The 26,558-nt window shown below is 32.8% G+C and overlaps 1 non-coding gene across 1 annotated transcript; it reads left to right on the top strand.

Moving 5' to 3' along the window:
- Nucleotides 1–2,135: 2,135 nt before the first annotated feature.
- TRNAN-GUU lies at nucleotides 2,136–2,209 on the top strand. The gene has a single exon. It is a non-coding gene; the product is annotated as a tRNA-Asn (tRNA).
- The last annotated feature ends 24,349 nt before the right edge of the window (nucleotides 2,210–26,558 follow it).

Below are 26,558 nucleotides of genomic sequence, written 5' to 3'. Positions count from 1 at the left end.
GGCCCATTCAAACATGCACTTGTGTTACTCATCCACTGAACAAAAGAGAAACGAAATGCCGAGTCGAATTGCTTAAGCCAAGACCATGATACAAAAGTGATATCATCAATTAAACTTCTGCTATCAATATCTTGTTGATTAAAGATAACTGCATTTCTCTTCTTCCAAATGCAGAACACTACCGAGCACCAAATAGTCTGCCACCATACCTTGCTAGAGCCTGTTGAACCCATATTAGTGTAGTCATGCACTCACACGATCACTGATTAGTAAACTATGTGATAAACATCGGATGATTCAGAGATGCCAAAATGCGTTTAAATTCTGATTTATTAGATAACATGAGTGACTGGATCTTCATCTAATGGTTTGAATTGCTGACTGCATATAAATGCTGATTGCAGACAATTAAGAGACTTAGGCAGAGAATTTTGTATTGTTTTAATTTATAGTTTAGAATGAAACAAAATATTGTAATGGCTGAGGACGTATGGTTGTCTACTATTGTCTAAAAACCGTAGATAGATTGGATTCTCTTAATATGATTTTGCTTTTCCATTTTGTGATTCTAATCACTTGAAATCTGCAATGGAAATGCCATAATATGAGGGGTCTTTCTATTCCATTTCGCTTTATTTTTATTAGGCTTTGTTCGTATAACCACTGTTTTGAAATCCAGACTGGACTGGCAGGTTCGACCGGAACCGGTCACATGTCTTCATAAAAACAAGTGCATCCTTAAACCGAGCCACTGAACCGGTAATCGGTTTCGTTAATTTTTTTTTTTTTAACTTTCAAAATGAAGTTGTTTTGCTTAAAAAAAAGAAAGAAACATTATAATTTATAATATTTTTTTTCAATATTATTAGGATATTATCTTAAAATATTAAAAAATATATTTTATTAAAATCGATTCAATTCTAGTTGAATGATTCACTCTTAACAAATGCTTGGTTCGGGTTCGATGATCAGTCCTGTTCTAAAAACATTGCTTATAAATCCCTTGTACTGGCCATTTGGGGGCAAGAAGGAGAAGCTTTTGCTTCTTTTCAACCATTGGTGTTGATTCCTGAGTCGAGATTCCAATCTGTTATTTTTGAGACAGATTGCAAGCTGCTGGTAAACCAGATTTTTTCTACTAATCAGAAATTTTCTGAATGTGACATTCTTATTGATCATATGAGAGATATTCTTGGAATTTATCCCGGCTTCAAAATTCAGTTTGTTAGGACATCTGTTATTAATCCTAGCCATCATATTTTTTCTTGTATGCCACAATGTATTTCCATTTATGATGCAATGGAATTGAATTAAGTTTGCTACTGTAAAAAAAAAAACTTAGGTCATTTGAAGCTAACTTCCTCTCTATGCATACACATTAAAATGTTGAAGAATGAAAATAACTGTTTTGATATGATATGCTTCTCTTGAAAAAATTTTAGGAGAAGAAAATAAGAAAAAAAAATGAATAGAATTTTTTCATAAGTTAAAATTAACTCTCCATTAATTAATGGTTACTTAATTTATAGATACTTTCTCATTTTTTTAGGATGAGAAGAAATGAAAAATTCTCAAAAAATAACATGAGTCTCACATTTTTCTCTTTATTTCTTTTTAAATATTTCTTTTAATTTCTCTTCCATTTTTTTTCTCTTCTCCCAAACCAAACACACAAATGAAATAACTTTTATAAATTAGTTAAAGATTAATTGATGAAAAACTAATTTTAATCTATGAAAAAATTCATTTCATTTTTTTATTTTTATTTTCTTCTCTTTTTAGTATTTTTATGGTGTGTTTGATAGGGAAAAAGAAAATAATATTATAAAAAAATTATATTTTTTTTTTTTGGACTCACTCCTTTTACACTCTAACTTTAATTAAAAAAAAAATCATCCTTTAAATCCAGCGCACAAGATTATCCAAACAGGTGAAGTTACTTTACCTGTCATTCCAGCATCTCATTAGAAAACCATTATCTAAGCCTGTGTGAAAGATTTGTTCATGCAGGTAATGTTTTCTTACTAGAATCACACGTGTGGTGTGCGTCAAGGATTACTAGAATCACGTGGATTCATAGCTTGTTAGGAACTGTTTTAATATATATCAAACATTATGAATGGTAACCAACAGAAGCTGGAATAGCTCAGTTGGTTAGAGCGTGTGGCTGTTAACCACAAGGTCGGAGGTTCAAGCCCTCCTTCTAGCGATTCTATATTTCAATTTTTTAAAACTTTTTTCTTCGTTGTTAATTTATCATATAATAACTAAAATTAATAGCTTATTCAAACATCAGTTTTTATCGATATAGTACTATGTTTTTATCGGTATATCCTCATGAACTTCGACAAGGAAAGGTAATGCCAGAATCGATGAGTTTTATATGCAGAATGATTTACATATAAAGCGTGGTTGAACTTGAATTACCAGAGTTTCATCAATAAAATTCTTTCGCTCATGGACATGATGATATTGATTTATACTGTTAAAATAAACAAAAATATGGTATATATTGATTTTTTTAGGAGTACTTAAAAAATAATAATAATGTACACTCACTATATAATACCGGGATATATTATTAGACCATCACCAATGAAATGTTTATATGAGTCACTTTAAGTAATATTACTTAAGTTTTTTTCTCGAATGTAAAATTGAGTATATAGAATTGTTTCATCTTGATAAGTTTTATATTCAAATCTTGGAGGATACATAATTGAGTTAAATACTTGGAGAAATGATTTTATTGTTTATTGTGATTCTATCTTGCTGGAACAAAATTGTCTCCCATACAAGATAGATGTAATTTAAGAAAAAAATTATCTCTTTAAAACATGTAAATATATTTTTTAAGAAATTAAAATGTATCTATTATTTCCTCTTATTTTATATATGGACTATTGTCATTATTAATTGGTTAAATTAATTTTTTAATATTCTAATTTATTACTTAGGTTCAATTTAGTAATTTAATTTTTTTGGATAAATTTTATCCTCTAATTTTTTAAATAGATTCAATTTGATCTTTTAATAAACATTATAAGAAATCAAACTTTGTGATGGTACAAATCTCTTACAAAGTGATTTTAAATTGTCACAAAATACATATTTCTCAAAAAGTGAATTGTTTTTAAAATTAAAGGACCAAATTGAACCTAAGAAAAATTAAAAGATCAAATTAAATTGATTTTAAAAATTAAAGGATGAAGTTAAGCAAAAAAAAATGATAAATAAATTAAATCTAAAAAATAAATTAAAAGACTTAAAAACTAATTTAACCTTATTAATTTTTTTTAAATTCTTAATTATTTTTTTCGTAAAAACCAAAGCCCAAAAAGTCTAATTAATTTATGAAATTTATAGAATTATTAGTAATATATTTTAACACATTCGTTTTAACCTACTTCCAATTGTGGTACATCTTGTACAACATTGAATATATTAATAAAGTTAGTTTTGCTGGTAAATAAAATACATTTTTTAACTCACTTTTTATCATCAATTAAAATTATAAAATTGTAAGTGAGATTTAATAAATAAAAGTATAAATTAAAAAAGTTTTATAATTTTTAATAATTTTTAATCAATAACAAAAATTCTATAAAAAAATATATCATAAAGTATACTAATAATACTTTCCGTACCTTTAAGCTTGGTTGGTACGTCGATACATCATGTAAAATACTTTTTCTGAATCTAGAAAGTCTTTGAATGATAAGTCTTAAACCTAGAAGTTCGTTATTATAATATAATCAAGACACTGCTATACCAAGGAAAAGTAGGGAAAAAAAACACAAAGAAAAAGGAAATTAATCTGAGATAATCCATCCACTTTTCTATAGACGCCGCTGATAGGAAGCCATCCCTTGCACCGTTGCGCATGAGTCGTAATCCACGTTGACTCTTCAAAGTCAATGTTTAAGTTGTATATATTAATTTATCAACTAAAATATAATTTTCATCTCCCAATTTTTATAAATTTATAATTTATAATTTTTTTATTTTTAGTTGAGATATTTTATATTCTATTTTTAAAATATCTATTATTTTAGTTTTTTTTAAATGAGATATTATGTTTTCCATTATTTTAAAAATTGTAATTTTAATATCATTTGTCAATTTTAAGCTTAATTATGTATTTTTTTATAAATTAAACTTGTTGGTAATTAAATAATTTTTAAAAAAAATATTTATCATGTAAATAGTTAATAAGCACAATCAATCAATATTTACATAATACATGAATAACATTTAAAATTGGTTAAATAAACTAAAATTATGAATTTTAAAAAAATAAATAATAAAATATCTTAATTAAAAAATGAGACTAAAATCATAAAATTTTTAAAAATAAAAATAGAATCTTTAATTAAAAAATAAGATAATTAAAAAATAAGATAATTAAAATTACTAATTTGAAAAAAATAAATGACTAAAAATTTCATTTGTGTAATTTACAAGTGAGAAATGCTAGCTTCCAACACCTTTCGTATCCTATTAAAACGTGACAGCTAGTAACTTTTTATAATAAAATATTCATTTAGTTAATATTTTAAAATATTTCTTCTTTCCAAATTTATCGTTTGTTTCACGCGAATCATGACTAGTGAGATTAAACGGTGCAGTAAACCAACGCCCAGGTGGCACATTCAGTGTTGAGAATAACGCCGATGTCGAACTCCGTCAGATAGAACACCATCGGCCGTAGCTCGACGGTAGCCTCACCGGCACGCCGCCCAACACCAGAAACCCTCTGATCGTGCTCCTCTGCGACACCAACACCAACACCGTGGCCACCCACAGGAACACAAAGAGCATCTTGTGAGATGCAAACGGTGCCATTTTAGGGTGGAATAACTGAATGTGTGAGAAAAATAAAAACACAACTGAAGTATGAATGAGACGTGTAAGGGCAAATTTGGAAGAGAAAAACTTTAAAAAATGATTTAAGTGGGTCGCTTGTTTTGTCGGAACAAAGACGTTGGAGGCTTTAGCAAAATTTCTAATTTATTGAGTTGTTACTTGTTTAAGATTTTTTTTTCTACAACGCTTCACTTCATATTCAAGAATTTATATTATTTTTTTTCAATGATAAATATTAAATAAGTTGTTTAAACGAACCTAAGATATATATTTTTTATTATTTAGAATTGGCTAAACAATAATACTTATATAAGTAATGACATATTATCTCCTTTAAACTTGCAAAAAAAAATATTTATTCTAGTGATAAATTTTATTAAATAATGTTGCTTAACTTGAAACATCTCTTAGTCAAAAATAGCCTAAAATATTCATTTATGTTAAATATAATAGGGAGAAGAGGTGGAAAAGAATAGTGTTTAGAGTGATAATTGTGTGTATTCTTTTTAAGAGAAATATTTTATTTATAGATATAAAATGATAACTGAGAAGTTACAATTAAAAGATAAATAGAAATAATGATAAATCATAAGAGATAAAAATATGGACAAGCACAAATAAATTATTTATAACACTCTCCCTTGAATGTTTGTTATTTGAGAATGTGTCTCGTTAAAACCTTACTAAAAAATCATCGTGTGGGATAAAAATCTAGTGAAGAAAAAAGAGTACATCATTCTTTAATACGTTATCACCTACCTCATTAAAAACTTTGTCAGGAAGACTCAATGAGACAAAACTATGGCTAAGGGAAAAAGAGTGCATAATGTCTTATTTCTTCCCCTCATGCAGATAATTATCTTTAAGACGACGAATTTCAGTCTTGTCAACCAATTGCTCAAAAGTCTTCCTTGGCAATGACTTTGTAAAGAGATTAACTAGATTCTCACACAAATGAACTTATTGAACATTTATATCACCATTCTTTTGAAGATCATGAGTGAAAAAGAACTTTGGTAAAATATGTTTTGTTCTATCTCCTTTGATGTATCATTCTCTCAACTGAGCAATAACTATAGAGTTGGCCCAAAGAGAAAGCAACTAAAGCTTATGCTTTAGGCCCACCAGCAAAAAAAAAAATTGCTATTAGTATTTATAAAGTGAAAAAGTCTCATATGTTGATAAAAATGACACATGCTAGTAAAAAGACCCAACTATTTAAAGTAAAAAATTTCTTTTAAAATTTACTTTAGGCCTCGTTTATCATTGGACCAACCATGATACATGTAACATTGTCTTCACATATGGTCGTTGATGTCATTTTCTTTCATGTTGGGCTAAAATTTATGCATCATTAGCTTATATGCCTATTTTGGCTTGTTTCACATATTGTCATGGAATTGTTGTATCACCTCATGTAAACTTAAGATATATCATTATGAGGATTTGACAAACAACCTCTAAAATAACAAAGTACATGCTTAAATGTCTTCGTATTGATGAATAATTATATTTTGCTAGTGAATAAGTGGGAAATGATATATGAGGTTGTGTATGCATAGTAAGATACCTTGGTATTTCAATAACACAAAAACATGGTACTTCAGGACTAAATACTTCTTCATTTCAAGATCTAGAAGGATCTTAGTTCTCGTCTAAAGACCTTCAATCATTGGATTGTACAATGAATGTGATTTCTGATATAAAACCTTTTACGCACCTTTGCTATATAAGCTTCTTGGGGCTCAAAATTTCTATTCTTTGAATATTGAATTTTCCGAACAAAACTTTGTGCTTCTTAGGTCTTTCATTTCAAATTATTTCTTTGGTGCTCAAAATTTCTATTCTTTTGGAAGCTCTTAAAGAGTTCCAACAATATTTACGCCATATGCATAACCAAAAATTATGGAAAATCTATTTTCAGATTTTGATGAAAAAGACATGGACAGATAGGATCATTTTTATATCTTTCCTTTTAACAAGTACTCACTAAGTCGATTATACATGTGCAACTTGATTGCTTTAGTTCATAAAGAGTATTCTTCTCGAAAATATGCATTATTGGACAAATTATATCTTTTAGGGAGTTTCATGCAAATATCATTATCAAGAGCATCATATAAGTAAGCTGAAACAATATCAATTAGATGTAAACTAAGTCCTTCATGTTCTACGAAAGTCATTAAGTATCAAAAGTACTCACATCTACTATAGGTGAGAATATATGTCTTCAAAATTAATGTCAAGTCATGTTTTCTATCGCTCAATTTCATTGTTCTCATTTTGTTTTTGCACAAAAATCTATTTGCATCCAACTGGTTTTACGTCTTCAAGTGTACATAACTTACGGGTCCAAAAACATAATTGATTTTACATCTTCAAGTATATGGAATGCAAGTCCAAAAACCTAACTAGCTTTACATCTTCAAGTATATGGATTGTGAATATAAGTATATAGGTTTTGATGATGCCAAAGTATTCACTTAATAAGCTCCGATTGATTCAAGGTCAAGCAAACAAGATCAAGAAAAGATAAGGCCTTAGTCCATTTGTTAAAAGAATATCATATTGATTGATATAAGTTTTGGCCTCAAAGTTTATTTTTGAAATGTTTTTAAAACAAAGATTGATCAATTCAAAATAAGTATTTTTGAACTAGTAATCAATTATCAGAGACAGATTGCACATGGCTTTTCAAAAGTTTTTGAAATTTGAATTTTTAAATTCTTGTAATCGATTACCAAGTTTCAGTAATCGATTACCAGCAACAAGATTTCAAAAAATCCTTTAAAAAGTCATGACTCTTCAAAATTTAATTGTGTAATCGATTACCAGTGAAATAATTTCAGAAAATATTTTGAAAAGACACATTTCTTTAAAATTGTTTTTGAACAGCCACCAAATGGCCTATATATGTGTGTGTCTTGACTTCGAAAATATTCAGAGATTTTCAAAAAGTAGAATCTAACTGTTAAATTCTCTTGAAACCTACTATTTGGCCAAACACTTGCAAATGAATTGAGAATTGTTCTAAGATCTTCAATTTGTATCATCTGCTCTAAAGGAGAGAAATCTTTCTGTACATCTTATAAATACAATTGTAATCAAGAGACTGTTCGTCTCATGGCTAGTGAGAATCCTGAACACGAGGGTAAGGGATCCCAAGGTGTGTTCAAAAGTTATAAAGACTTTACAAAGATAGTGAAAAATCTCAAGTGGGTTGCTTGAGGACTGGACGTAGGCACGGGAAGTGGCTGAACCAGGATAAATCGAGTTTGATATTCTCTCTTTCCTTATCTTGGTTATTTTTAATGCACTTATTTTGTCTTGCATAATTGAAGAACATTATCAAATTAATTGCTTCTTCATATTTTATATTCTAAACCTATCACAAATATTTTAAAAAGGGAATTAAAACTTTTTAATAGAAAAAATCCTTTAAAACTTAATTCACCCCCCCCCCCCCCCCACTTAAGTTATTGAGGGCACTTGTTCAACAAGTGGTATTAGAGAAGGATTCTTGTCTAAAGTTTAAAAACTTCAAGAATAGTTATGGCCTCATCAGACTTTCTATTTCCAGAGGGAAACTCCATTAATAGGCCTCCTATTTTTAATGGTGAGGGTTATCTCTAACGATCCGCCTCGTCGCTACAATATCACCACTCTAAACCGCAAAAATTTAAATTTTTAATTGAAAACTCCATTTATTTGCTTATGAAAAATGAAAGTAAATTTTTCACAATATACAATCACCAAACAATGCATCATTACTTAAATGAATACACACACACACACACACACACATATATATATGTATAGTAACTCAGTACACATTATTCACATAATGGAAAGTAAATTTGTTTGTACATATAATTAAATTTGTAATTTACATCCTCAATTCAAAAAAAGAATTATGGAACCAACTACGGGAGAGTTGATTAACAAAACATGACTCTCTCCCAAAATAATCCCAACGTCGGCTTGGCGGCTCCACAAAAGAATCTCACTTCACATACTCTACTATTGTCATTCTGCTCCCATGAACAAAGGTTCGCGATCATCACAGGTACCAACTACACGATACAAAAATTGTGAGGGGTGAGTTTATTATAAAAGAAATTAATACAAAAAGAAAATCAAATAACCACAATTAGTAAGAAAATATTAACAAATATCATAAGCATACATAAACATTCATTAGTCCAACATACATTCAACAAGTAGTCATCATCCATCCATAATTCCAGTTAATCATGCTCAATATGATGCATGCACTTGACCTCAACTATCAAATGCAATATGGTACCATCCTCCAGGAAATAGCCTAAGCGTGTCCACATGACACTCTCACTTAGGAAAACTAGGCAGTAAGTGTTGAGGTCACCCTGTCGTGCACAGGCAACTCCCCCCCTCAGTAATCAACCTAAGTCTCAAGGGAGTTCCAAACCTAGTGACATGCCCCCAAGTACAAGTGATGAGAATCCTAAAACTGCCCAAATACAAGGACCTATGACCAGGAGTATGACCAAACAGTCAGTGGATACCCTCCAACAAATGGTAGTAGGCATACTTAATAAGGTCCAAGTGGAGAAGGATGAAGGCCCAAGTGGAGGCACTACCAAGACTATTAATTGTTACTGAAGGCCCAGACTAATTTGAAGGCCCATGCCAAATATATTCTTTTATTTATTTATAATTTTTGTCGTTGTAATTTTGGCCCAAACTGTTTTGAAGGCCCATGTCTATTTTTATCTTTTTGTTCAGATACACTATATGTATTGGTTTTCGTTTTCAATAAAGAGACTTTTGGCATTTGATAAAAATTTGGTGAGAGTTTTTCTCTGGGTTCCTTGTTGAACCAATCTCAGACTTATCAAGGTAATCCTTACGGCGTCTACCTTGACTTATCTTCCTTCACTGGAAGTGGCGTCATTCAAAACTCTGTAACTTGTATCAAGCAATCCGCTCCTAATAAGGATCACATCATCTGGTATCAGAGCTTTGACTCTTGTTATAGGTTCTATCCTATCCATTTTTTTCTCCTTTGTAATCTGTGTCTTAGTTTCTTGTTTGCATCTTATTTCGTTCTTGTTACGTTCTTATTTGTGTTCTTGTTTGTGTTCTTGTTTTTGTTCTTGTTTGTGTTCTTGTTTTCATTCTTATTTTTGTTCTTGTTCTTGTTTCTTTCAGATTTTGTGTCAACAAAAAAAATAATTCTGTTACAATGTTTGTTACAAATTTTGTTACCAACAAAATCTGTTACAAATTCTGTTTGGAGACAATTTGGCTTACCAGAAGAATTTAGGGGGTTTAGGGTTTAGTAGGCCATTGAATATCTCATATTTGTTTGTTTGACTATTGAATGAATTGCCCAATTGCCTATTGAATTTGGACCAGTGAAATTGATTGAGTGAAAAACAGTCTATTATCCTAGAAGAATTTTGAAAAAGAAATAAAAAAACCACAGAAAGTTTGAAAAACAAATGGGTGTTTGATCTTTGAATGCAAATTTGAGGCAGTTAGAGGCACTTTTTGGCAAATATTGATGCAATCCTACCCCGCAAGGGCATTGGATAGAAGACTCCAAGTAGATTGGGCCAGAGATCCAAGGGAAGACCCTAGGGTTCTTATGAGCCTTAGGGTAGATTTTGAGCCCATGGGCTAAGTATGAGCCCGCTTATCTTTGTAAATATTAGAATAGGTTTTTTTTCCTTCGTTTAGGCCTTGTATTTTGGCCATTCTAGTAGTATAGGGTTTTAGCCATGTATTTCGAGGCATTTTGAGTAGTCTTTGTAGTATGGACTTTTTTTGTATTTTCATGTATTTTGTCATGGGGGTGAGCTTAGCTATTATAGGGGGTGTGTAGCTAAGTTCTAGCTTCTTATCTCAAGGAGGTGAGCTTAGCTATTAGAGAGGTGTGTGTAGCTAAGCTCTAGCTTCTTTAGGAATCTTTTCAAGGAAGCTTCTCAAGGAGGTGAGCTTAGTTATTAGAGGGGTGTGTGTAGCTAAGCTCTAGCTTCTCAAGGAAGTTTTCTGAAAGAAGCTTCTCAAGGAAGTTTTCTCAAGAAAGCTTCTCAAGGAAGCTACCTAGTCTATAAATAGAAACATGTGTAACACTTGTTGTAACTTTGATGAATGAGAGTCTTGTGAGACATAACTCAAAGTTCAACTTCTCTCCCTTTTTCTTCCTTCACTTTCGTGCTCCCCCCTCTCTCTTTCTCTCCCTCTTTCTTTTCCACCATTGAAGCCTCCTCTCCAAGCTTCTTATCCAAGGCTCATCTTGGTGGCGAAGCTCCTTCTTTCATGGCTTATTCCCTAGTGGATGGCGCCTCCTCTCACCTCTTCTCTTTTGTCTTCCGCTGCATCTCCATGGTGGAAAACCACCATTAAAGGACCTCATTGAAGTTCAAAGATCCAGCCTCCATAGAAGCTCCACAAGCAAGCTTCCATCAAATATGTTATCCAAATCTGTTATTCAAATATGTTATCCAAATCTGTTATTCAAATCTTTTATTCTATTTGTTATCTTATTTGTTATCCTATCTGTTATCTTATTTGTTATGATATCTGTTATCCAAATCTATTACTGAATTTGTGATGATTAAATTGTATTTCCTGTTATATTACCTTGTGTGTCTAATTTGATTCACCCAAGAATTTAAGAAGGATTGAGTGGTAAAAGGCAAGAGTAAAAAAAAAATCAGACAAAAGCCTATATTGAGAGTATTAAACACGAGTGAAATACCATCAAAGAGAGAAACACATGAGTAGAGTGTGGTGAGGTCCTGTAATCTTTGTTTAAATTACTGTAGAATTGTTTGTTCCTTAATCATGGTAGGAGTTAATGACGGTGGTGGTGAATATCATCAACTGGACGAATCTCGATGCTTATTACTGGACGTGATGACTACACAAATGCAACGTTTGCTAAACCGTAACAATGAAAAGCTCTACAGACGAATAGAAGGATTAGAGCACTAAATGAATCCAAATGCTGGGAGACCTTATGGTGGCAACAGAAGGGTCAATGATGGACCAAACCGAATAGAGGGGTAGGATAGAATTGAAGGAGTAAAACTCCATGTACCATCTTTTAAAGGCAGGAGTGACCTAGACGCCTACCTTGACTCGGAGATGAAGATTCAGCATGCATTCTCCTGCAATGATTATCCTGAAGAGCGATAGGTGAAGTTAGCAACAACTAAATTCTTAGACTATGCCCTTGTTTGGTGGAAGAAAAATCAAAGAGAGATGAAGAGAGAAGAAGGGAGGGAGATAAATACATGGACTGAGATGAGAAGGGTTATGCGAAAAAGGTATGCTCCAACTAGCTACAGTAGAACCATGCGATAGAAACTCCAGAGGTTGTCCCAGGGAAATTTGAGTGTGGAGGAGTACTACAAGGAGATGGAGATGACACTAGTGAGGGGCAACATTGGAGAAGACACCAAAGCAGTGTATGATGGCTTCACCAACAAGATTTCTTTTCAGCACCATGACCATAAAATTATTCTAAAACCTCTATCCCCTAGAGAAGTGTGTGATGACTAAATCAGAATGAGAGAAAAGAGAGAACAAGAGAAAGAAAATAGTGAGGCACCACAAAGGAATAGGAAAAAGAAGAGTGATACACCTGAGAGAAAGAGTGATACATATGAGAAGAAGAGTGATACACATGAGGGAAATTTTAATTGTTTTCCAGAGGCGAGTGAAATAAGGAAAATGTTACTTGCTCATGAACCACTCTATCTACTGTATTGCAAAGACAATAAAATTTCTACTGACAATTCTAATGAGTTAACTATTTATGTTTCTCCTAGTGTTGAACTCTTATTGCAGGAATTTAAAGATGTCTTTCCCAAGGAGATTCCTCATGAATTGCCACCTTCAAGAGACATAGAACATCAAATTGATCTCCTTCCAGAAGCTGCATTGCCTAACAGGCCAGCTTACAAAAGCAATCCCCAAAAGACTCAGCATAAGGATGCACATGCCAAAGTTGAGTATGTGAAAAGATTGTATGACCAAGTGAAGGTGTAAATTGCAAAGAAGAATGAAAGCTGTGCCAAGCAAGCCAACAAGAACAGGAAGGAAGTGGTACTTGAACCCGATGATGATCTTGGACATTTGAGGTCAAATGCTTTCCAAGAAGGAGGGAATGATGAGAATCCTAAAACTACCCAAATACAGAGACCTATGACCAGGAGTAGGACCAAAAAGTCAGTGGATACCCTCCAACAAATGGTAGTAGGCATACTTAACAAGGTCCAAGTGGAGAAGGATGAAGGCCCAGAGGCAGAAGCACTACCAAGACTATTAATTGTTGTTGAAGGCTCAGACTAATTTGAAGGTCCACGTCTATTTTCATCTTTTTGTTCAGATACACTATATGTATTGGTTTTCGTTTTCAATAAAGGGATTTTTGGCATTTGATAAAAATTTGGTGAGAGTTTCTCTTTGAGTTCCTTATTGAACCAATCTCAGACTTATCAAGGTAATCCTTGTGGCATCTACCCTAACTTATCTTCCTTCACTGGAAGTGGCATCATCCAAAACTCTGTAACCTATATCAAGCGATCCGCTCCTAGTAAGGATCACATCAACAAGTATTCCTCCTCATGAGAAACTACAAATACTTACGGACGTTTATACTATTTCAATGCAATATGAAGTATGAAACATGGGCACCATCAATGCATTGACCGTGAATAATTAAAGATTCTATGCCACCACCCTTTAGAGATGCTTAAAACTCTTTAACCACTCTATTTCCCCTACCAGCCTACCAGGGATACAATGAGGTCACTACACCCCTCATGCACATACACAACATACATCATCACAATGACATTTTCAACATCACCAACATCTCATCTCAATGACATTATCAACAACAACAACGTCATCATCTCATATTAACATAATCATCAGTAACAACATCTCATATCAACATAATCATTAATAACAACGTCATCTCATATCAATATTATCATAAAACCCAACATAGTCTCATACCAATTATTATCAATATCATCTCTAATAACAACATCTTTCTCTATATCAACATTATCATAAACATCAACATCACCTCATATCAATTAATATCATCAATAACAATATCATCATTAAGTCACATTTCGCATATACATACATATATAATTCATGCTTGAGGTTCACACTCCCCAGGTCTTCAGACAACACAACTCTAATAAAAACAACAATGTCATTTATCAATAATAGACGTATCGCATCCCATTAATCGAAAACATTGTTTTTCTTAAAAACAAACATGCAACAGGGACATGCATACATTGCCATAGTTAGGTTCCCCAACCCCAACTATGGTATTAAAAGTCGTAAATTATAATAAACCTCCCTCACCTATCATGAGCTCTACGTCAATTCCTCTTTGTGTCGCTCAGAGACCTATCTCGTTCACGTTCATCTATCCAAAAACAAGGTTCTATATACCAAATTGAATGAAATTTAGTATAGATTTCAGAAATAAAGTTAATGACAACATTCGGGGTTAATTAATTACCCTTGCCAAAACGTAAAGGGCTAAGGGGTTTTTTTTAGGATTCTACGAAAAGGAGATGCCATTTTAAAATTTCGATCACGTCAATGTGATCGGGGTTCAGTAAAGGTCATGAAAATAACATCAATTTTATAAAAAGATAACTTTTACAACGTCTCATTTTCAAGAGTTTTTCCATGGAAGGGTAAAAACACCCTATTATAGTACCCAAAACACAAGAGACACTAAGAGAAACTCAAACTAACTAAGAGAAACTCAAACTAACTAAGAGAAAGACTTAGAAGTCAAGATTACCTCAGAGAAGCTACAAAAGGAAGGATTGAGGGAATTTTCTCCACCGAACCCTTAAGGTGTATTAGGAGGATTCTGCTTCGATTAAAACATTCCTCTTGGTGTGGGGGTTTGGCGGCAAGCAATGGAGGCTCGTGGTGGCCACCGGTGGTCGTGGGTGATGGAGAAAAAGGTATTAGGGTTTGGGTGGGCGTCTGCAGAGGAGGAGAGTCAAAAAATCATGGTTTTCATGCTGAAAAACGTATTTATAATCTGTAGATCTCACTTAGCGAGCTCGTCTCGCTAAGCGGGAGTCCACTATTCGCTCTTAGTGCGACAATTCGCTCTAAGCGCAACTCCCGTTGCGCTAAGCGCAACAATTCTTGCTCAGTGCAATTCCCTCTCGGGTTAGAATTGCAATTAGTGCGCTTCTCGCACTAAGCAAAAGATCTAAAGTTGTTATTTTCATAATCCGAACGGTCAAAATATGGAGAATTGTCTTACGAATCTCCAAAAAATAAAGTGAAGACGATCCAACGGTGAAAGAATCCATAATTATGGTTTTACCGAAAAAGGTTTAGGTAAAATTTGAAATCTCATAATTTAAACTTAGGTCAATAAAACTCCACATAACTCAACATTCACATCAAGCAAATCACACATGACTAATTCAAGCCATACCTCAACTCATCCAAGTCAATCATATAGTTAAATAACATGATAAATACAATTAAACACCGATTTATAATTAGCAATATTTCTGGGTGTTACATTATCACTATTGAAAAACCCGTATGCAAATTTTTATTGAAGCTATAGATTTATATATATGGGAAGCCATTGAAATTGGTACTTTCATCCCTACAATGGTAGTAGGAAATGAAACTATAGAAAAACCTAAAGAACAATGAGATGAAGATGAAAGAAGAAGGGTTCAATATAATTTAAAGGCCAAAAATATAATTACTTCTGCATTAGGTATGGATGAATATTTTAGAGTCTCAAATTGTAGAAATGCAAAAGAAATGTGGGATACATTACAAGTAACACATGAAGGCACAACTGATGTGAAAAGATCTAGAATAAACACCTTCACACATGAATATAAACTTTTTAGAATGAATCAAAATGAGACCATTCAAGATATGCAAAAGAGATTTACACATATAGTTAATCATCTTGCATCATTAGGAATTTTTTTTCCTAATGAAGATCTCATTAACAAAGTGTTTAGATGTTTAAGCAGGCAATGACAACCAAAGGTAATTACAATTGCAGAATCAAAAGATCTCACCAACATGTCTCTTGCAACTCTTTTTGGGAAACTTCAAGAACATGAAATGGAACTTATGAGACTCAACCAACATGAAGAACATTACAAAAAGAAGAAAGGAATTGCACTTAAAGCCTCATCTTCTATTCATGAAGAAAATGACAAAGAGGACTTGAATGAACATAACAATATAGAAGAAGATGATTATTTCAGTCTCTTCGTAAAAAAGATTCAATAAATTTCTAAGGAACAAAGTAAATCGAATAAGATCAAACTTCAATCCAAATAAGAAAGGAGAATATTCCTCCTCTGTTCCAAAATGCTATGAATGCGATCAAAAGAAGAATGGAAAAAATCTGACAAGAAAACCTTCAAAGATAAGGAAGGAAAGAAATCTTATATCACTAGGGAAGATAATGACATGGATTCATTAGGCGATTCAGAAAATGAAGTCATAAATCTAAGTCTCATGGCCAAAAACTATGAAAGCCAAGAAGAGGTAATATCTTCTAACTATGACTTATCTATTTCTTTTGATGAACTTCAAGATGCATTCCAACATTAAAACTATTGCATAAAGAATCTGTCAAACTTGCCAAATTAGTTTCATTTTCTAAGAAAAATATTTCAAACTTAGAAAAGGAAGTTTTGAAATTAAATGTAGAATTAGAAAATCTTAAATCTGAAGTTAAAACATTAAAACAATAGATACAAACCAATCCTCTACTAAATGTTTAATACAAGAAAGCAATGAAGCATCTCACTCATGTAAATGTTGTAACATATTTAAAGAAGAAATTAAAGATTTAAAAGATTCTCTTGCAAAATTTAGTCTTGGCAAAAATAATTTAGATTTTGTACTAGGAAAACAAAGATGCATTTTTGATAAGGCTGGATTGGGGTATAAACCTGAAAAACAACAAAAGATGTATAAAAATTTGTTTGCATCTACTCTAAAGATTAGTTCTCCTTTCTTGACATGATTTTACTTTGGTAAGAAAGGACATAGTGCATCAACATGTTATTTTAGGAAAAATAGTAGTAGCATTGGAAAAATGGTATAGGTTCTAAAAGGATCTTTAGTCAAAACTAACATTCAAGGACCCAAGAAAATTTGGGTACCTAAATAAAAAATATGATTATATGAATGAAGGATTCTTTGAATAAAAATTGGTACATTGATAGCGGTTGCTCTAAACACATGACGGGAGATGCTGTTAGTCAATGAATACGACTAACTTTTGTGTAAGAAACCTGTGTAAATTGTATCAAACTCCTCCAATTTATGGTTATTTTGTAGTGTTGTAATTACTTTTTGTTAAAGATAGGTAATAAATAATTAGTACTCCCATTATGTGTATTTAATAATCATTTCCTCTCAATTTTAGGTTAATTAGGCAAGTTTGTGAAGTGCTGATTTTGATCTGCTCGCTAAGCCAATCTGCCGGCTCAGCGAGCCATCCGTTGAGCGCAACACTTCTTTGGCTGAGCGCGAGGAAGAATCTGGAAGAAGGATGAGCTGTACATGTTCGCTGAGCAAGGTATCATCCCGCTAAGCGCACCACTTGAGTCCATCCGCTGAGCGAAAAGATGCGTGCTAAGCTGAAATTCACTAATGCGCGCTAAGCGAGCCAGAGTTGTGCTAAGCGTGCAAGCACCAACAAGGCCACCTATTTAAGCCTAAAATCATAAATGGAGAGAGAGTTTCGGAAATTCTTGAAGCCTTTGCATGTTTAGAGATTTCTAGAGAGAGAAAAGTCCAAGTTCCAGAGAGTTTTGACAGCTTTTGTTGTGCAAAGACCGGTAGAGAACTAAGCATGAAGAGGAAGCCATCCTGAGAGCATGAAATGAGTCTGTGAGTGATTGTGAGGTTCTAGAGGTGGAGGAGACATCCCCACTAATTGTATTTCTTCAATCCTTCATTTTTCTCTTCTTTTTGTTGTAAAGGAAGCTTCCCAGATATGGAGAGCTAAATCCTCTGTTGGTTCTTCCTGGTAGGTACTTGATGTAAATACCTGTATATCTATTTAATGATGTTTTATGTGTTCTCTGTGCTATCAGTACGTCATTTCAGTGTGCTTTTGCCTTGATCACGTAGATGCATGCTTTATTAGGATCATTCAATAGTGGAAACTGGTCTGATTCTTAGAACTTGATAGGACAGGGTTAGTTTATCGTATTATCACGAGGGATTGAGGTACGGTAACCTAGTTGTTTGTATGTTTGTCTTAATGCAGTTCTAGTTGAGTTTAGTCCAACAAGAGGAATCTGAGGATGATGCTTGATTAGGATTAGGCTAGACTATCATGAGGAATCAAGGTTTAGCATTTCAGGAGACACCATAGAACACATGTGCATTGTTAAGTAGAGAATATTCTTATAACATCAGGCACCTAATAGGAAGACCAACATGTTGTCTACTTGTCTTTACACATCATTACTCACGTGATTTTCCTTTTAATAGTTAGTTTACATACCTGTTCATAGTCCACACATATCTTTTCCGACTAGACACCTATTAACTGAATATAGTTTTACCAAGTAACACAAGTTCCCTGAGAGTTTGATACTCGGTTCTTACCATTTTATACTACTTGCGCGATCCAGTGCACTTGTCGGGTTCGAATAGATGCATCAAGGTTTACTCATATTTCTCCTAAGAGTAGTGGACATGTGACCTATGGAGACAACAACAAAGGTAAAATTCTTGGAGTTGGAAAAATAGGTACGGATCCTTCTTTCTCCATAGAAAATGTTTTACTTGTTGATGGTCTTAAGCATAAGTTACTAAGTGTTAGTCAATTATGTGATAAAGGCTTTTTGGTGTCATTTGATTCTCACAATTTCTTTATTGAAAGTAAACATGACAAGAAAATAAAACATGTAGGACATAGAACTAATAATGTATTCATGATAAATCTAGATAAAACCCTAAATCATGCTCAATGATTTCTAAGCAAAGAGGATGAATCATGGTTGTGGCATAGGAGAATTGCTTATATAACTATGAAACATTTAAATAAATTAATTTCAAAAGATTTAGTAATTGGATTTCCAAAACTCAGATTTGAAAAGGATAGATTATCTGATGCATGTCAAAAGGGAAAACAAGTAAAGGTCTCTTTCAAATCAAATAATATTGTTTCTACCACTTGACCCTTACAACTTTTGCACATGGACCTCTTTGGTCCTTCTAGAACTATGAGTTTTGGTAGAAACTATTATGCTCTCGTCATAGTAGATGATTATTCTAGATTCACATGGACTTTATTTCTTACTCCCAAAAGAGATGCATTTCATGCTTTTAAGAAACTTGCTAAAATCATTCAAAATAAGAAAAATCTCAACATTGCATCCATTAGAAGTTATCATGGAGGAGAATTTGAAAATAAAGATTTTGAATTATTTTGTGATGAAAATAGGATAGAACATAATTTTTCTGCACCTAGAACTCCTCAACAAAATGGAATAGTTGAGAGGAAAAACAAATTATTAGAAGAATTAGCCAGAACTTTACTTAATGATATAAATCTTCCTAAATATTTTTGGGTCAAAGATGTTAATACTGCAATGTTATATAATGAATAGAGCATTAATTAGATATATCTTAAAGAAAACACCATATGAACTATACAAATGAAGAAAACCAAATATTTCCCATCATATTTTTGGATGTAAATGTTGTGTTAAATAATGGGAAAGACAACTTGGGCAAGTTTGATGCAAAATCAGATGAAGGTATATTTCTTGGCTATTCTTTGAATAGTAAAAATTTTAGAATATATAATAAAAGAACTATGATTATTGAAGAATCAATTCATGTTGTTTTTTATGAGACTAACCCTATAAGGCCAAGAAAGGAAATACTTGATGATATTCCAAATTCTTTAGAAGATATGCATATTCATGAAAAGTTCACAAAGGCAAAGAAGATGGAAATAATAAAGACTCTCAATTCAAAGAAAATCAAACAAATATGGATCTTCCAAAGGAGTGGAGAACTTCAATGTATCATCCTCTTGATAATATCATAGTTGACATCTCAAAAGAGGTAACAACTCGACACTCTCTTAAAGATGCATGCAATAATATGGCTTTTGTCTCTTTAATTAAACCTAAAAACATAAATGAAGTCATAACTGATGAACATTGGATTATTGCTATGCAAGAGGAATTAAATCAATTTGAAAGAAATCAAGTTTGGGAATTAGTTGATAGACCTAATGATCATCCAATTATTGGAACTAAATGGGTATTTAGAAACAAATTGGATGAACATGGAATTAATAGTTATTAGAAATAAGGCTAGATTAGTGGCTAAAGGATATAACCAAGAAGGAATAGATTATGAAGAAACTTATGCTCTAGGGGCTAGATTAGAAGCCATTAGAATGTAACTAGCCTTTGAATCCATAATGGATTTCAAACTTTATCAAATGGATGTTAAAAGTGCATTTTTAAATGGTTTTATTCAAGAAGAAGTGTATGTTGATCAACCTCCTCGATTTAAAAATTCAGATTTTTCCAATCATATTTTTAAATTGAAAAAGGCTCTTTATGGTTTAAAACAAGCCCCTAGTGCTTGGTATGAATGATTGAGCAAATTTCTTTTAGAAAAGGGCTTTACAAGGAGAAATGTTGATACCACACTTTTCATTAAAGGAAAAATGCATGATATTCTGGTAGTTCAAATTTATGTAGATGATATAATCTTTGGTTCTACTAATGATTCCTTGTGCAAAGAATTCTCTAAAGATATGCAAAGTGAATTTGAAATGTCCATGATGGGTGAGTTGAATTTCTTTCTTGGACTACAAATAAAACAAACCAAAAATGGAATCTTTCTTAGCAAGCAAAATATTGCAAAGAATTGCTTAACATGTTTGGTATGGAAAATGCTAAACAAATGGCCACCCCTATGAGCACTACTTGCTATTTGGATAAAGATGAAGCCGGTGAATCAGTAGACATAAAGAAATATAGAGGAATGATCGAATCTCTTCTTTATTTATTAGTAAGTAGACCTAATATCATGTTTAGTGTTTGTATGTGTACTAGATATCAAGCCAATCCCAAATAATCTCACCTAAGTACCATTAAAAGAATAATGAAATATTTATTAGGCACTATGATGAGGACATGACCAAGAGCAAGGGCAAGGATCCACTTGAAGGACTTGGAGGACCTATGACAAGGGCTAGAGCAAGGAAAGCCAAGGAAGCTCTTCAACAAGTGTTGTCCATACTATTTGAATACAAGCCCAAGTTTCAAGGAGAAAAGTTCAAGGTTGTGAGTTGTATCATGGCCCAAATGGAGGAGGACTAAATGACACCACTTTGTCTCAACTTTAGAGTGTTTAGTTTGTCTAAATAATGGCCCAATCCTTGTAAAGTTGGCTGACCAAAAATATGTTTTGGGTTAATCAACCAAAAGGGCTTTAGTTTGGTTTAGTTCAAGTTGTAATAAGGGCCCAATTGGCAACCTAGGCATCGGCCTTTTGGGAGACCAAATGGTGGCTGGCTTGATGGCTGTTGGGGGTGACTTTTGGTTGTCACAATTTCAGTTACACTCAGCCATTAAGTTCTTTTAATTCCCTAGGTTAGTGACATTAAGTTCTTTTAATTCTAGGTTAGTGGATCATTACTAAAATCTGATGTAAAGCTTCTATATAAGCTGAACCATTTTATCAATAAACACAAGTTGAGTTTTATTCAAAAAATTAGATTTTATCTCTTTTATGTTAGTGAGAGTGATTCTCCTAAGTTCTTGAGTGATTCAAGAACACCCTGTCTATATCAAAGGACTTTCACAACCTTTGTGTGTTTCCCTCGCCGGAAAGAGTGATTCTTTCCTTCCTTTCATCTTCAACCTTGTTATTTCAAACCACAATTCCAGAAAATCCACTTCTACCCAGAATTATCTCATGGACATAACTCCCATTTTACGTGCTCAAATTAAGTGATTCTTGAGCCTAAATTGAATTTCAAAACGAGATCTTTCACCTCGTTTTGGAATCACCTCATTTGGAGCCATGTAGCTTGAGTTATTGTCATTTCTATATTTTTGTCCAGCCACCACTTAACCTACGTTTTATCATCTCATTCTTCCATTTTATGCCAAGAACTACCTTTTTAGCCACCGCCTAACCCTTAAATCTTGCCAATTTTCCATCCTTTACTTAATCAATTTCTGCATTTTCCATCAAGGTTTAATCCTAGACGATCCTAAGTCAACCTTTGAGCAATGAAGGTTCATATCACACTATAACTCTAGGATTATGGTATCCTAAGAATTCTTCATAAAACTTAGTAGGATACTCTGATTCTGATTTTGCTGGATGCAAAACCGATAGAAAAAGCACTAGTGGGACTTGTCACTTTATTGGTTCTGCACTAGTATCATGGCATAACAAGAAACAAAATAATGTTGCCTTATCAATTGCAGAAGCGGAATATATTTCTGCTGGAAGTTGTTGTGCACAAATCCTTTGGATGAGACAACAACTTTCTGATTATGGCTTAATGCTTGATCATATACCTATCCGTTGTGACAATACAAGTGCAATCAACCTATCAAAAAATCCTATCTTGCATTCTAGAACAAAACATATTGAAATAAGGCATCACTTCCTTAGAGATCATGTTCAAAAGGGGGATTGCATATTAGAGTTTGTTGACATAAAGAATCAATTGACTGATATCTTTACGAAACTTCTTCCCAAAGAAATTTTCTTTGCTATTAGAAGAGAATTAGGACTTATGGACCTATATGACTTAGATTCCTAATCCATTTAATTGCCTATGATGTTTTTTGTCTTGAATATTTCATGTTTTTAGGGTCTGGTAATCGATTTCCAACACATGTAATCAATTACCATAGAATAAAATTGTTGTAATCGATTACTAGAGGCAATTAGGCAGTTTCTTCTCACCTCTGTAATCGATTACAGAAGGCCGTAATCAATTACAACTCATCCCTGCCTATAAAAACAACATTTTCTCTCTCTAATTGCAGAACCTCCAACTTCCCCCTCTTTCTAACGACGCCCCTTCTTCTCAAATCTTCCAAACCTCATAACTTTCTCATTTCTTCACCAAATCGCATCAAACAAAGTGTGAAATTCATCATTTTCAATTCTCCACAAACTTCACCAATCAAAATCTTCAGAAAATTCACGAAATGGAAAAATCATCCAAGAAACGCAAGGGTTCATTTTCCTCCACCACCACTGTAGGCCAACGCCGCCATGGTGCTTCTGGTGACTCTCCAGCACCACCAAATCCTTCCCTTTCCTCACCATGCCCACTAACTCTATTTTCCTCCAATGATCAACGTCAAAGGCATTACTCCTCCTTTTCAAATCGTGTCATTCTTGATCCTAAATTTCTAGATTTTGATTTCTTTGAGGGAGAAACCTTCGACTGTTATCAAGTATTCCAAAACTTTGAATTAGTAAATTATATGACTCTAAAATTTACTTATTTTCCTGAATTAGTTTGACTCTTCTATAATAATTTGAAAATTTGTGATGGAGTCATATTCTCTGAGGTACACAAAATACCTATTGTTGTTGATAAGTCACTATTCTATTCTCTGACTAAATTAAGTAGTCAAGGTGTACCTTTTGAGGGAACCTTAGTTGATGATTGGAAATCCATTTATTCTAGTCATGATACTCGAAAAACAGTCTGTGTTGAAAATGATGATATGACTGGTCGTTTGCTTGCTGGTTCTTTTACCTTTGAGTGTTGCATCATGCATTATATTTTATGTCAAGTCTTGCTTCCTCGTTCTGCAAATCTTGCTCAAGCCTCCGAGGAAGATTTAATCCTGTTATGGGCCCTGCAAACTGGTCGTCAAATTGACTGGGCCCATCTTGTTCGCTACCGTATGCATAAGGCATTATGGGCAAATGCACCTCTCCCTTATCCCCACCTTGTTACTCTAATTTTACGGCACTTCAACATTCCTCTGGTTAATGAACCTTTTGTTAAGGTTAAACGTTCCTTTGCCATTGGAGCCATTGTTGTTGCATCCTTTGGGTATAGGAAGGATCTGATTGGTCAATGGGTTTGTAAACAAGACCTTCCACCTAATGCTTCGAATGAACGCACTCCATCTCCACCACCAAGGGATCCCTCCTCTTCATTGATGAATGATGTTCTTAGTGAGCTTTGGGACCTTCGTGTATGGATTCACGTATTACGCGACTTGCGGACGATATGAGCTTTATTCGTCGTTGCTTTGATCCTCCGGCTGATCCTTAGAGTTTATCCAATATCATCATTTTTAGCACTTTATAAATTTATGTTTCTTAGCATTTCAGACTTCATGCCTATGATTATTTAGACTTTGGTACATTTTAGTTTCTGTTATGTTGCCTTTAAATTATTTTGTTTGAATGTTTAGGACTTGGTACTTTTAATTATTATTAATCCCATTATGGTATTGCTATATTATTTGTTTAGGACTTGGAACTTTAAATTATTTGCTTTAAAGTCTTGTGTATGATTTTTTTGCTCCTTCCTTGTTTCTTATGTTGCCAAAGGGGGAGAAATAGCTAAAAGGTAAGGGAATTTTTTGTTGGAATTATTTGGAAATATATTCTGAACATATTTTTATTCAACTATGCAATCATTTAAAAATTTAGGGGGAACACAAATGGATACTTTCTTTACTCCTTTCCTACAGATGGTTGTCATCATAAAAAAGGGGGAGAATGTGAATATAAGTATACAGGTTTTGATGATGCCAAAGTATTCACTTAATAAGCTTCGATTGATTCAAGGTCAAGTAAACAAGATCAAGAAAAGATAAGGCCTTAGTCCATATGTTAATTGAATATCATATTGATTGATATAAGTTTTGGCCTCAGTTTATTTTTGAAATGTTTTTAAAACCAAGATTGATCAGTTCAAAATAAGTATTTTTGAACTAGTAATCGATTACTAGAGACAAATTGCACATGGCTTTTCAAAAGTTTTGGAAATTTGAATTTTCAAATTCTTGTAATCGATTACCAGCAACGAGACTTCAGAAAATCCTTTCAAAAGTCACGACTCTTCAAAATTTAATTGTGTAATCGATTACCAGAGCTGTAATCAATTGCTAGTGAAAGAATTTCAGAAAATATTTTGAAAAGAAACATCTCTTCAAAATTGTTTTTGAACAGCCACCAAAGGGCCTATATATATGTGTGTCTTGACTTTGAAAATATTCAGAGATTTTAAAAAAGTAGAAGCTAACTGTCAAATTCTCTCAAAAACTACTATTTGGCCAAATACTTGCAAATGAATTGAGAATTTTTCTAAGATCTTCAATTTGTATCATCTGCTTTAAAGGAGAGAAATTTTTCTGTACATCTTATAAACACAGTTGTAGTCAAGAGACTGTTTGTCTCTTGACTAGTGAGAATCTTGAACACAAGGGTGAGGGATCCCAAGGTGTGTTCAAAAGTTGTAAAGAGTTTACAAAGATAGTGGAAAATATCAAGTGAGTTGCTTGAGGACTGGACGTAGGCACGGGAAGTGGTCGAATCAAGATAAAATGAGTTTGCAATTCTCTCTTCCTTGTCTTGGTTATTTTTATTGCACTTATTTTGTCTTGCATAATTGAAGAACATTATTGAATTAATTGCTTCTTCATCTTTTATATTTCAAACCTATCACAAATATTTTAAAAAGGGAATTAAAACTTGTTAATAGAAAAAATCCTCTAAAACTTAATTCACCCCCCCTCCCTTTTAAGTTATTGAGACCACTTGTTCAAAATGGACTACATGTCCAAAAATCTAACCAGCTTTTCATTTTCAGGTGTATGGACTACATGTCCAAATACCTAACCGTGTTTTACATCTTCAATTGTATAGACTGTAGGTCCTAATATCATTCACTTTGAGAAACGAGTCTAATTTTGTCTTAATTGAACCTTTCTATTGTGACCAATTATTTCTTTGTCTACAACCCTTTATAGACTTTGGTTCTTGATTCTTATTATCATTTATTACATTTATCGCTACATTATATGCAAATACATTATCGACGTTGACTTTATTTTGGTTCCAATGTATTCCATTTATGACATAATATAAAATCTCTTTATTTTCACTAATTTTAGATACCTGAGATCTTTTGGAACCAAAATATATAATTATGTCAAATGGATCTTCCAACATCCTCATAACCTTAATTATGTAAATAGAACACACATAGTATGGATAATGAAATTAGAGAAAGGAAAAATCTAACCATGCAATACGAATTTAAAAGAGCAGTTTTCTCTGATCAAATTCTTTTCATGACTTCTTCTTGTAAGTTGCAATACCATTTGTCAATAACTCAAGGAAGAAAGGAAATCGTGTTGATAACATGTTAAATATAATATAACTCAAAAGATAATAATAGAGAGAAGGTAGAGAAGAAAAAAGTTGAGAGAATGAAAATTGTGTCTATTCTTTCCGAGAGGATCCTATTTATAGATACAAAAGATATATGATTTTTTAAAATTTGAAAATATGTATTATGTAGGATAAATAAATTTACAAAGAACGAATTTATATGAGTTTAAAACATCAACATAACACTTACTTCTTGAAGACATAATCAAGAATAT

This window comes from Glycine soja, chromosome 3, assembly GCF_004193775.1.
Source record: "Glycine soja cultivar W05 chromosome 3, ASM419377v2, whole genome shotgun sequence".
Taxonomy (NCBI): Eukaryota; Viridiplantae; Streptophyta; class Magnoliopsida; order Fabales; family Fabaceae; genus Glycine; species Glycine soja.
The sequence above is the reverse complement of the archived record's forward strand: the minus strand, read 5'-3'. Positions and strand labels throughout refer to the sequence as shown.